Source organism: Convolutriloba macropyga, chromosome 9 (genome assembly GCF_964194025.1).
Source record: "Convolutriloba macropyga chromosome 9, txConMacr16.3, whole genome shotgun sequence".
NCBI classification, from domain to species: Eukaryota; Metazoa; Xenacoelomorpha; order Acoela; family Convolutidae; genus Convolutriloba; species Convolutriloba macropyga.
In genome coordinates, this window is record NC_134476.1 from 62536433 (window position 1) to 62549973 (window position 13541).

Here is a 13541-nt window from a genome sequence, read left to right on the forward strand (position 1 = left end):
TAGCCCCAACTATGGCTCAAGTGGAGCATGCCCACAAAAAATGAGCCATTTCGGACTAAAATTGACGATTTGGTGGCCAAAACAAAGTTCGGTGATCGAAAAAGTTAAGCCTCATCGAGCGCGGATACTTTTTGGAAATTGGTGAAAACTTGTCCAAAATGGTTCGCTGTGCCAGATTTTTTTGTTTTAGCCCCAACTATGGCTCAAGTGAAGCATGCCCACAAAAAATGAGCCATTTCGGACTAAAATTGACGATTTGGTGGCCAAAACAAAGTTCGGTGATCGAAAAAGTTAAGCCTCATCGAGCGCGGATACTTTTTTGGAAATTGGTGAAAACTTGTCCAAAATGGTTCGCTGTGCCAGATTTTTTTGTTTTATCCCAAACTATGGCTCAAGTGGAGCATGCCCACAAAAAATGAGCCAATTTGGACTAAAATTGACGATTTGGTGACCAAAACAAAGTTCGGTGATCGAAAAAGTTAAGCCTCATCGAGCGCGGATACTTTTTTGGAAATCGGTAAAAACCTGTCCGAAATGATTCGCTGTGCCAGATTTTTTTGTTTTATCCCAAACTATGGCTCAAGTGGAGCATGCCCACAAAAAATGAGCCAATTCGGACTAAAATTGACGATTTGGTGACCAAAACAAAGTTCGGTGATCGAAAAAGTTAAGCCTCATCGAGCGCGGATACTTTTTTGGAAATCGGTAAAAACCTGTCCAAAATGGTTCGCTGTGCCAGATTTTTTTTGTTTTATCCCAAACTATGGCTCAAGTGGAGCATGCCCACAAAAAATGAGCCAATTTGGACTAAAATTGACGATTTGGTGACCAAAACAAAGTTCAGTGATCGAAAAAGTTAAGCCTCATCGAGCGCGGATACTTTTTGTAAATGACAATTTCAGCAATAACCATTGCTCCAAACACACCCCATATACTTGTAAAGGCCATTCTAATAGTTCCCCTGCTTGCGTTTACTGTATATTTGATATTTGGAACTGTCTCGGAAACATCAATACTAATTGTAAAATTTCCCTTTATTAATCTAACTTTTAAGTTAGTGCAAATCGCTGAGTTCCATTCTTTAGGCTGCACTCCGCTAACGCAGAGTGCATTCAAATAAAACTTATCAAATAGAGTTGATACTTACCTATTTAATAAGTTTATCACAACAATTAGGCTAAAAGCAATTCGCCACTGATTTTCCCAATTACCGACCTAAACCCACTGAAGTCATGCTTCCGGTTCAATGTCCGGTTGAACAGGTTCCTCGGACCCAATTCATCTCTCCCTTGTTTTGGGGCCGTTCCACTGTATTGTGGATGGTTGGAAGCAAAAAGTTTGTGCGTTGGTCATAATACACTGTATGGCTACGAATTGCATAAATTATAACACAACCGTGGCTAAAATTGCATGTATTAAGTGACTATTTTGCAAACCGCAAGGCGGCCAGTTAAAGTGATCCTGTATATGAATATAGGACTACAAAACAATACTGTTGTATATAAATTCGCTCCCACTTACGCAAATGCCTACGACCATACCATGTTGAATGCACCGGTTCTCGTCCGATCACCGAAGTTAAGCAACATTGGGCCTGGTTAGTACTTGGATGGGTGACCGCTTGGGAACACCAGGTGTTGTAGGCTTTTTTTTGAGTATTCAAACCTCATAGAATACTTTTATTCGATATTTACACATTTTAGAGCCTCAAAAAGCCTCGGTGATCGAAAAAGTTAAGCCTCATCGAGCGCGGATACTTTTTTGGAAATTGGTGAAAACTTGTCCAAAATGGTTCGCTGTGCCAGATTTTTTTGTTTTAGCCCCAACTATGGCTCAAGTGGAGCATGCCCACAAAAAATGAGCCATTTCGGACTAAAATTGACGATTTGGTGGCCAAAACAAAGTTCGGTGATCGAAAAAGTTAAGCCTCATCGAGCGCGGATACTTTTTTGGAAATCGGTAAAAACTTGTCCAAAATGATTCGCTGTGCCAGATTTTTTTGTTTTATCCCAAACTATGGCTCAAGTGGAGCATGCCCACAAAAAATGAGCCAATTTGGACTAAAATTGACGATTTGGTGACCAAAACAAAGTTCGGTGATCGAAAAAGTTAAGCCTCATCGAGCGCGGATACTTTTTTGGAAATCGGTAAAAACCTGTCCGAAATGATTCGCTGTGCCAGATTTTTTTGTTTTATCCCAAACTATGGCTCAAGTGGAGCATGCCCACAAAAAATGAGCCAATTCGGACTAAAATTGACGATTTGGTGACCAAAACAAAGTTCGGTGATCGAAAAAGTTAAGCCTCATCGAGCGCGGATACTTTTTTGGAAATCGGTAAAAACCTGTCCAAAATGATTCGCTGTGCCAGATTTTTTTGTTTTATCCCAAACTATGGCTCAAGTGGAGCATGCCCACAAAAAATGAGCCAATTTGGACTAAAATTGACGATTTGGTGGCCAAAACAAAGTTCGGTGATCGAAAAAGTTAAGCCTCATCGAGCGCGGATACTTTTTGTAAATGACAATTTCAGCAATAACCATTGCTCCAAACACACCCCATATACTTGTAAAGGCCATTCTAATAGTTCCCCTGCTTGCGTTTACTGTATATTTGATATTTGGAACTGTCTCGGAAACATCAATACTAATTGTAAAATTTCCCTTTATTAATCTAACTTTTAAGTTAGTGCAAATCGCTGAGTTCCATTCTTTAGGCTGCACTCCGCTAACGCAGAGTGCATTCAAATAAAACTTATCAAATAGAGTTGATACTTACCTATTTAATAAGTTTATCACAACAATTAGGCTAAAAGCAATTCGCCACTGATTTTCCCAATTACCGACCTAAACCCACTGAAGTCATGCTTCCGGTTCAATGTCCGGTTGAACAGGTTCCTCGGACCCAATTCATCTCTCCCTTGTTTTGGGGCCGTTCCACTGTATTGTGGATGGTTGGAAGCAAAAAGTTTGTGCGTTGGTCATAATACACTGTATGGCTACGAATTGCATAAATTATAACACAACCGTGGCTAAAATTGCATGTATTAAGTGACTATTTTGCAAACCGCAAGGCGGCCAGTTAAAGTGATCCTGTATATGAATATAGGACTACAAAACAATACTGTTGTATATAAATTCGCTCCCACTTACGCAAATGCCTACGACCATACCATGTTGAATGCACCGGTTCTCGTCCGATCACCGAAGTTAAGCAACATTGGGCCTGGTTAGTACTTGGATGGGTGACCGCTTGGGAACACCAGGTGTTGTAGGCTTTTTTTTTGAGTATTCAAACCTCATAGAATACTTTTATTCGATATTTACACATTTTAGAGCCTCAAAAAGCCTCGGTGATCGAAAAAGTTAAGCCTCATCGAGCGCGGATACTTTTTTGGAAATTGGTGAAAACTTGTCCAAAATGGTTCGCTGTGCCAGATTTTTTTGTTTTAGCCCCAACTATGGCTCAAGTGGAGCATGCCCACAAAAAATGAGCCATTTCGGACTAAAATTGACGATTTGGTGGCCAAAACAAAGTTCGGTGATCGAAAAAGTTAAGCCTCATCGAGCGCGGATACTTTTTTGGAAATCGGTAAAAACTTGTCCAAAATGATTCGCTGTGCCAGATTTTTTTGTTTTATCCCAAACTATGGCTCAAGTGGAGCATGCCCACAAAAAATGAGCCAATTTGGACTAAAATTGACGATTTGGTGACCAAAACAAAGTTCGGTGATCGAAAAAGTTAAGCCTCATCGAGCGCGGATACTTTTTGTAAATGACAATTTCAGCAATAACCATTGCTCCAAACACACCCCATATACTTGTAAAGGCCATTCTAATAGTTCCCCTGCTTGCGTTTACTGTATATTTGATATTTGGAACTGTCTCGGAAACATCAATACTAATTGTAAAATTTCCCTTTATTAATCTAACTTTTAAGTTAGTGCAAATCGCTGAGTTCCATTCTTTAGGCTGCACTCCGCTAACGCAGAGTGCATTCAAATAAAACTTATCAAATAGAGTTGATACTTACCTATTTAATAAGTTTATCACAACAATTAGGCTAAAAGCAATTCGCCACTGATTTTCCCAATTACCGACCTAAACCCACTGAAGTCATGCTTCCGGTTCAATGTCCGGTTGAACAGGTTCCTCGGACCCAATTCATCTCTCCCTTGTTTTGGGGCCGTTCCACTGTATTGTGGATGGTTGGAAGCAAAAAGTTTGTGCGTTGGTCATAATACACTGTATGGCTACGAATTGCATAAATTATAACACAACCGTGGCTAAAATTGCATGTATTAAGTGACTATTTTGCAAACCGCAAGGCGGCCAGTTAAAGTGATCCTGTATATGAATATAGGACTACAAAACAATACTGTTGTATATAAATTCGCTCCCACTTACGCAAATGCCTACGACCATACCATGTTGAATGCACCGGTTCTCGTCCGATCACCGAAGTTAAGCAACATTGGGCCTGGTTAGTACTTGGATGGGTGACCGCTTGGGAACACCAGGTGTTGTAGGCTTTTTTTTTGAGTATTCAAACCTCATAGAATACTTTTATTCGATATTTACACATTTTAGAGCCTCAAAAAGCCTCGGTGATCGAAAAAGTTAAGCCTCATCGAGCGCGGATACTTTTTTGGAAATTGGTGAAAACTTGTCCAAAATGGTTCGCTGTGCCAGATTTTTTTGTTTTAGCCCCAACTATGGCTCAAGTGGAGCATGCCCACAAAAAATGAGCCATTTCGGACTAAAATTGACGATTTGGTGGCCAAAACAAAGTTCGGTGATCGAAAAAGTTAAGCCTCATCGAGCGCGGATACTTTTTTGGAAATCGGTAAAAACTTGTCCAAAATGATTCGCTGTGCCAGATTTTTTTGTTTTATCCCAAACTATGGCTCAAGTGGAGCATGCCCACAAAAAATGAGCCAATTTGGACTAAAATTGACGATTTGGTGACCAAAACAAAGTTCGGTGATCGAAAAAGTTAAGCCTCATCGAGCGCGGATACTTTTTTGGAAATCGGTAAAAACCTGTCCGAAATGATTCGCTGTGCCAGATTTTTTTGTTTTATCCCAAACTATGGCTCAAGTGGAGCATGCCCACAAAAAATGAGCCAATTCGGACTAAAATTGACGATTTGGTGACCAAAACAAAGTTCGGTGATCGAAAAAGTTAAGCCTCATCGAGCGCGGATACTTTTTTGGAAATCGGTAAAAACCTGTCCAAAATGATTCGCTGTGCCAGATTTTTTTGTTTTATCCCAAACTATGGCTCAAGTGGAGCATGCCCACAAAAAATGAGCCAATTTGGACTAAAATTGACGATTTGGTGGCCAAAACAAAGTTCGGTGATCGAAAAAGTTAAGCCTCATCGAGCGCGGATACTTTTTGTAAATGACAATTTCAGCAATAACCATTGCTCCAAACACACCCCATATACTTGTAAAGGCCATTCTAATAGTTCCCCTGCTTGCGTTTACTGTATATTTGATATTTGGAACTGTCTCGGAAACATCAATACTAATTGTAAAATTTCCCTTTATTAATCTAACTTTTACGTTAGTGCAAATCGCTGAGTTCCATTCTTTAGGCTGCACTCCGCTAACGCAGAGTGCATTCAAATAAAACTTATCAAATAGAGTTGATACTTACCTATTTAATAAGTTTATCACAACAATTAGGCTAAAAGCAATTCGCCACTGATTTTCCCAATTACCGACCTAAACCCACTGAAGTCATGCTTCCGGTTCAATGTCCGGTTGAACAGGTTCCTCGGACCCAATTCATCTCTCCCTTGTTTTGGGGCCGTTCCACTGTATTGTGGATGGTTGGAAGCAAAAAGTTTGTGCGTTGGTCATAATACACTGTATGGCTACGAATTGCATAAATTATAACACAACCGTGGCTAAAATTGCATGTATTAAGTGACTATTTTGCAAACCGCAAGGCGGCCAGTTAAAGTGATCCTGTATATGAATATAGGACTACAAAACAATACTGTTGTATATAAATTCGCTCCCACTTACGCAAATGCCTACGACCATACCATGTTGAATGCACCGGTTCTCGTCCGATCACCGAAGTTAAGCAACATTGGGCCTGGTTAGTACTTGGATGGGTGACCGCTTGGGAACACCAGGTGTTGTAGGCTTTTTTTTTGAGTATTCAAACCTCATAGAATACTTTTATTCGATATTTACACATTTTAGAGCCTCAAAAAGCCTCGGTGATCGAAAAAGTTAAGCCTCATCGAGCGCGGATACTTTTTTGGAAATTGGTGAAAACTTGTCCAAAATGGTTCGCTGTGCCAGATTTTTTTGTTTTAGCCCCAACTATGGCTCAAGTGGAGCATGCCCACAAAAAATGAGCCATTTCGGACTAAAATTGACGATTTGGTGGCCAAAACAAAGTTCGGTGATCGAAAAAGTTAAGCCTCATCGAGCGCGGATACTTTTTTGGAAATCGGTAAAAACTTGTCCAAAATGATTCGCTGTGCCAGATTTTTTTGTTTTATCCCAAACTATGGCTCAAGTGGAGCATGCCCACAAAAAATGAGCCAATTTGGACTAAAATTGACGATTTGGTGACCAAAACAAAGTTCGGTGATCGAAAAAGTTAAGCCTCATCGAGCGCGGATACTTTTTTGGAAATCGGTAAAAACCTGTCCGAAATGATTCGCTGTGCCAGATTTTTTGTTTTATCCCAAACTATGGCTCAAGTGGAGCATGCCCACAAAAAATGAGCCAATTCGGACTAAAATTGACGATTTGGTGACCAAAACAAAGTTCGGTGATCGAAAAAGTTAAGCCTCATCGAGCGCGGATACTTTTTTGGAAATCGGTAAAAACCTGTCCAAAATGATTCGCTGTGCCAGATTTTTTTGTTTTATCCCAAACTATGGCTCAAGTGGAGCATGCCCATAAAAAATGAGCCAATTTGGACTAAAATTGACGATTTGGTGGCCAAAACAAAGTTCGGTGATCGAAAAAGTTAAGCCTCATCGAGCGCGGATACTTTTTGTAAATGACAATTTCAGCAATAACCATTGCTCCAAACACACCCCATATACTTGTAAAGGCCATTCTAATAGTTCCCCTGCTTGCGTTTACTGTATATTTGATATTTGGAACTGTCTCGGAAACATCAATACTAATTGTAAAATTTCCCTTTATTAATCTAACTTTTAAGTTAGTGCAAATCGCTGAGTTCCATTCTTTAGGCTGCACTCCGCTAACGCAGAGTGCATTCAAATAAAACTTATCAAATAGAGTTGATACTTACCTATTTAATAAGTTTATCACAACAATTAGGCTAAAAGCAATTCGCCACTGATTTTCCCAATTACCGACCTAAACCCACTGAAGTCATGCTTCCGGTTCAATGTCCGGTTGAACAGGTTCCTCGGACCCAATTCATCTCTCCCTTGTTTTGGGGCCGTTCCACTGTATTGTGGATGGTTGGAAGCAAAAAGTTTGTGCGTTGGTCATAATACACTGTATGGCTACGAATTGCATAAATTATAACACAACCGTGGCTAAAATTGCATGTATTAAGTGACTATTTTGCAAACCGCAAGGCGGCCAGTTAAAGTGATCCTGTATATGAATATAGGACTACAAAACAATACTGTTGTATATAAATTCGCTCCCACTTACGCAAATGCCTACGACCATACCATGTTGAATGCACCGGTTCTCGTCCGATCACCGAAGTTAAGCAACATTGGGCCTGGTTAGTACTTGGATGGGTGACCGCTTGGGAACACCAGGTGTTGTAGGCTTTTTTTTTGAGTATTCAAACCTCATAGAATACTTTTATTCGATATTTACACATTTTAGAGCCTCAAAAAGCCTCGGTGATCGAAAAAGTTAAGCCTCATCGAGCGCGGATACTTTTTTGGAAATTGGTGAAAACTTGTCCAAAATGGTTCGCTGTGCCAGATTTTTTTGTTTTAGCCCCAACTATGGCTCAAGTGGAGCATGCCCACAAAAAATGAGCCATTTCGGACTAAAATTGACGATTTGGTGGCCAAAACAAAGTTCGGTGATCGAAAAAGTTAAGCCTCATCGAGCGCGGATACTTTTTTGGAAATCGGTAAAAACTTGTCCAAAATGATTCGCTGTGCCAGATTTTTTTGTTTTATCCCAAACTATGGCTCAAGTGGAGCATGCCCACAAAAAATGAGCCAATTTGGACTAAAATTGACGATTTGGTGACCAAAACAAAGTTCGGTGATCGAAAAAGTTAAGCCTCATCGAGCGCGGATACTTTTTTGGAAATCGGTAAAAACCTGTCCGAAATGATTCGCTGTGCCAGATTTTTTTGTTTTATCCCAAACTATGGCTCAAGTGGAGCATGCCCACAAAAAATGAGCCAATTCGGACTAAAATTGACGATTTGGTGGCCAAAACAAAGTTCGGTGATCGAAAAAGTTAAGCCTCATCGAGCGCGGATACTTTTTGTAAATGACAATTTCAGCAATAACCATTGCTCCAAACACACCCCATATACTTGTAAAGGCCATTCTAATAGTTCCCCTGCTTGCGTTTACTGTATATTTGATATTTGGAACTGTCTCGGAAACATCAATACTAATTGTAAAATTTCCCTTTATTAATCTAACTTTTAAGTTAGTGCAAATCGCTGAGTTCCATTCTTTAGGCTGCACTCCGCTAACGCAGAGTGCATTCAAATAAAACTTATCAAATAGAGTTGATACTTACCTATTTAATAAGTTTATCACAACAATTAGGCTAAAAGCAATTCGCCACTGATTTTCCCAATTACCGACCTAAACCCACTGAAGTCATGCTTCCGGTTCAATGTCCGGTTGAACAGGTTCCTCGGACCCAATTCATCTCTCCCTTGTTTTGGGGCCGTTCCACTGTATTGTGGATGGTTGGAAGCAAAAAGTTTGTGCGTTGGTCATAATACACTGTATGGCTACGAATTGCATAAATTATAACACAACCGTGGCTAAAATTGCATGTATTAAGTGACTATTTTGCAAACCGCAAGGCGGCCAGTTAAAGTGATCCTGTATATGAATATAGGACTACAAAACAATACTGTTGTATATAAATTCGCTCCCACTTACGCAAATGCCTACGACCATACCATGTTGAATGCACCGGTTCTCGTCCGATCACCGAAGTTAAGCAACATTGGGCCTGGTTAGTACTTGGATGGGTGACCGCTTGGGAACACCAGGTGTTGTAGGCTTTTTTTTTGAGTATTCAAACCTCATAGAATACTTTTATTCGATATTTACACATTTTAGAGCCTCAAAAAGCCTCGGTGATCGAAAAAGTTAAGCCTCATCGAGCGCGGATACTTTTTTGGAAATTGGTGAAAACTTGTCCAAAATGGTTCGCTGTGCCAGATTTTTTTGTTTTAGCCCCAACTATGGCTCAAGTGGAGCATGCCCACAAAAAATGAGCCATTTCGGACTAAAATTGACGATTTGGTGGCCAAAACAAAGTTCGGTGATCGAAAAAGTTAAGCCTCATCGAGCGCGGATACTTTTTTGGAAATCGGTAAAAACTTGTCCAAAATGATTCGCTGTGCCAGATTTTTTTGTTTTATCCCAAACTATGGCTCAAGTGGAGCATGCCCACAAAAAATGAGCCAATTTGGACTAAAATTGACGATTTGGTGACCAAAACAAAGTTCGGTGATCGAAAAAGTTAAGCCTCATCGAGCGCGGATACTTTTTTGGAAATCGGTAAAAACCTGTCCGAAATGATTCGCTGTGCCAGATTTTTTTGTTTTAGCCCCAACTGTGGCTGAAGTGGAGCATGCCCACAAAAAATGAGCCATTTCGGACTAAAATTGACGATTTGGTGGCCAAAACAAAGTTCGGTGATCGAAAAAGTTAAGCCTCATCGAGCGCGGATACTTTTTTGGAAATCGGTAAAAACTTGTCCAAAATGATTCGCTGTGCCAGATTTTTTTGTTTTATCCCAAACTATGGCTCAAGTGGAGCATGCCCACAAAAAATGAGCCAATTTGGACTAAAATTGACGATTTGGTGACCAAAACAAAGTTCGGTGATCGAAAAAGTTAAGCCTCATCGAGCGCGGATACTTTTTTGGAAATCGGTAAAAACCTGTCCGAAATGATTCGCTGTGCCAGATTTTTTTGTTTTATCCCAAACTATGGCTCAAGTGGAGCATGCCCACAAAAAATGAGCCAATTCGGACTAAAATTGACGATTTGGTGGCCAAAACAAAGTTCGGTGATCGAAAAAGTTAAGCCTCATCGAGCGCGGATACTTTTTTGGAAATCGGTAAAAACTTGTCCAAAATGATTCGCTGTGCCAGATTTTTTTGTTTTATCCCAAACTATGGCTCAAGTGGAGCATGCCCACAAAAAATGAGCCAATTTGGACTAAAATTGACGATTTGGTGACCAAAACAAAGTTCGGTGATCGAAAAAGTTAAGCCTCATCGAGCGCGGATACTTTTTTGGAAATCGGTAAAAACCTGTCCGAAATGATTCGCTGTGCCAGATTTTTTTGTTTTATCCCAAACTATGGCTCAAGTGGAGCATGCCCACAAAAAATGAGCCAATTCGGACTAAAATTGACGATTTGGTGGCCAAAACAAAGTTCGGTGATCGAAAAAGTTAAGCCTCATCGAGCGCGGATACTTTTTGTAAATGACAATTTCAGCAATAACCATTGCTCCAAACACACCCCATATACTTGTAAAGGCCATTCTAATAGTTCCCCTGCTTGCGTTTACTGTATATTTGATATTTGGAACTGTCTCGGAAACATCAATACTAATTGTAAAATTTCCCTTTATTAATCTAACTTTTAAGTTAGTGCAAATCGCTGAGTTCCATTCTTTAGGCTGCACTCCGCTAACGCAGAGTGCATTCAAATAAAACTTATCAAATAGAGTTGATACTTACCTATTTAATAAGTTTATCACAACAATTAGGCTAAAAGCAATTCGCCACTGATTTTCCCAATTACCGACCTAAACCCACTGAAGTCATGCTTCCGGTTCAATGTCCGGTTGAACAGGTTCCTCGGACCCAATTCATCTCTCCCTTGTTTTGGGGCCGTTCCACTGTATTGTGGATGGTTGGAAGCAAAAAGTTTGTGCGTTGGTCATAATACACTGTATGGCTACGAATTGCATAAATTATAACACAACCGTGGCTAAAATTGCATGTATTAAGTGACTATTTTGCAAACCGCAAGGCGGCCAGTTAAAGTGATCCTGTATATGAATATAGGACTACAAAACAATACTGTTGTATATAAATTCGCTCCCACTTACGCAAATGCCTACGACCATACCATGTTGAATGCACCGGTTCTCGTCCGATCACCGAAGTTAAGCAACATTGGGCCTGGTTAGTACTTGGATGGGTGACCGCTTGGGAACACCAGGTGTTGTAGGCTTTTTTTTTGAGTATTCAAACCTCATAGAATACTTTTATTCGATATTTACACATTTTAGAGCCTCAAAAAGCCTCGGTGATCGAAAAAGTTAAGCCTCATCGAGCGCGGATACTTTTTTGGAAATTGGTGAAAACTTGTCCAAAATGGTTCGCTGTGCCAGATTTTTTTGTTTTAGCCCCAACTATGGCTCAAGTGGAGCATGCCCACAAAAAATGAGCCATTTCGGACTAAAATTGACGATTTGGTGGCCAAAACAAAGTTCGGTGATCGAAAAAGTTAAGCCTCATCGAGCGCGGATACTTTTTTGGAAATCGGTAAAAACTTGTCCAAAATGATTCGCTGTGCCAGATTTTTTTGTTTTATCCCAAACTATGGCTCAAGTGGAGCATGCCCACAAAAAATGAGCCAATTTGGACTAAAATTGACGATTTGGTGACCAAAACAAAGTTCGGTGATCGAAAAAGTTAAGCCTCATCGAGCGCGGATACTTTTTTGGAAATCGGTAAAAACCTGTCCGAAATGATTCGCTGTGCCAGATTTTTTTGTTTTATCCCAAACTATGGCTCAAGTGGAGCATGCCCACAAAAAATGAGCCAATTCGGACTAAAATTGACGATTTGGTGACCAAAACAAAGTTCGGTGATCGAAAAAGTTAAGCCTCATCGAGCGCGGATACTTTTTTGGAAATCGGTAAAAACCTGTCCAAAATGATTCGCTGTGCCAGATTTTTTTGTTTTATCCCAAACTATGGCTCAAGTGGAGCATGCCCACAAAAAATGAGCCAATTTGGACTAAAATTGACGATTTGGTGGCCAAAACAAAGTTCGGTGATCGAAAAAGTTAAGCCTCATCGAGCGCGGATACTTTTTGTAAATGACAATTTCAGCAATAACCATTGCTCCAAACACACCCCATATACTTGTAAAGGCCATTCTAATAGTTCCCCTGCTTGCGTTTACTGTATATTTGATATTTGGAACTGTCTCGGAAACATCAATACTAATTGTAAAATTTCCCTTTATTAATCTAACTTTTAAGTTAGTGCAAATCGCTGAGTTCCATTCTTTAGGCTGCACTCCGCTAACGCAGAGTGCATTCAAATAAAACTTATCAAATAGAGTTGATACTTACCTATTTAATAAGTTTATCACAACAATTAGGCTAAAAGCAATTCGCCACTGATTTTCCCAATTACCGACCTAAACCCACTGAAGTCATGCTTCCGGTTCAATGTCCGGTTGAACAGGTTCCTCGGACCCAATTCATCTCTCCCTTGTTTTGGGGCCGTTCCACTGTATTGTGGATGGTTGGAAGCAAAAAGTTTGTGCGTTGGTCATAATACACTGTATGGCTACGAATTGCATAAATTATAACACAACCGTGGCTAAAATTGCATGTATTAAGTGACTATTTTGCAAACCGCAAGGCGGCCAGTTAAAGTGATCCTGTATATGAATATAGGACTACAAAACAATACTGTTGTATATAAATTCGCTCCCACTTACGCAAATGCCTACGACCATACCATGTTGAATGCACCGGTTCTCGTCCGATCACCGAAGTTAAGCAACATTGGGCCTGGTTAGTACTTGGATGGGTGACCGCTTGGGAACACCAGGTGTTGTAGGCTTTTTTTTTGAGTATTCAAACCTCATAGAATACTTTTATTCGATATTTACACATTTTAGAGCCTCAAAAAGCCTCGGTGATCGAAAAAGTTAAGCCTCATCGAGCGCGGATACTTTTTTGGAAATTGGTGAAAACTTGTCCAAAATGGTTCGCTGTGCCAGATTTTTTTGTTTTAGCCCCAACTATGGCTCAAGTGGAGCATGCCCACAAAAAATGAGCCATTTCGGACTAAAATTGACGATTTGGTGGCCAAAACAAAGTTCGGTGATCGAAAAAGTTAAGCCTCATCGAGCGCGGATACTTTTTGTAAATGACAATTTCAGCAATAACCATTGCTCCAAACACACCCCATATACTTGTAAAGGCCATTCTAATAGTTCCCCTGCTTGCGTTTACTGTATATTTGATATTTGGAACTGTCTCGGAAACATCAATACTAATTGTAAAATTTCCCTTTATTAATCTAACTTTTAGGTTAGTGCAAATCG

At 40.1% G+C, this 13541-nt stretch overlaps 8 non-coding genes across 8 annotated transcripts; all 8 read left to right on the forward strand.

The window, feature by feature from the left end:
* The first annotated feature begins 1527 nt into the window (after window positions 1-1527).
* Window positions 1528-1646, forward strand: LOC142347585 (5S ribosomal RNA). Its single transcript, XR_012760569.1, has one exon. It is a non-coding gene; the product is annotated as a 5S ribosomal RNA (ribosomal RNA).
* A 1510-nt stretch (window positions 1647-3156) lies between these two features.
* LOC142347586 (5S ribosomal RNA) lies at window positions 3157-3275 on the forward strand. The gene has a single exon (XR_012760570.1). It is a non-coding gene; the product is annotated as a 5S ribosomal RNA (ribosomal RNA).
* Window positions 3276-4410: 1135 nt separating this feature from the next.
* Window positions 4411-4529, forward strand: LOC142347587 (5S ribosomal RNA). Its single transcript, XR_012760571.1, has one exon. It is a non-coding gene; the product is annotated as a 5S ribosomal RNA (ribosomal RNA).
* A 1511-nt stretch (window positions 4530-6040) lies between these two features.
* Window positions 6041-6159, forward strand: LOC142347588 (5S ribosomal RNA). The gene has a single exon (XR_012760572.1). It is a non-coding gene; the product is annotated as a 5S ribosomal RNA (ribosomal RNA).
* Window positions 6160-7669: 1510 nt separating this feature from the next.
* LOC142347589 (5S ribosomal RNA) lies at window positions 7670-7788 on the forward strand. The gene has a single exon (XR_012760573.1). It is a non-coding gene; the product is annotated as a 5S ribosomal RNA (ribosomal RNA).
* A 1323-nt stretch (window positions 7789-9111) lies between these two features.
* LOC142347590 (5S ribosomal RNA) lies at window positions 9112-9230 on the forward strand. The gene has a single exon (XR_012760574.1). It is a non-coding gene; the product is annotated as a 5S ribosomal RNA (ribosomal RNA).
* Window positions 9231-11305: 2075 nt separating this feature from the next.
* On the forward strand, window positions 11306-11424 carry LOC142347591 (5S ribosomal RNA). The gene has a single exon (XR_012760575.1). It is a non-coding gene; the product is annotated as a 5S ribosomal RNA (ribosomal RNA).
* A 1511-nt stretch (window positions 11425-12935) lies between these two features.
* LOC142347592 (5S ribosomal RNA) lies at window positions 12936-13054 on the forward strand. Its single transcript, XR_012760576.1, has one exon. It is a non-coding gene; the product is annotated as a 5S ribosomal RNA (ribosomal RNA).
* Window positions 13055-13541: the final 487 nt, after the last annotated feature.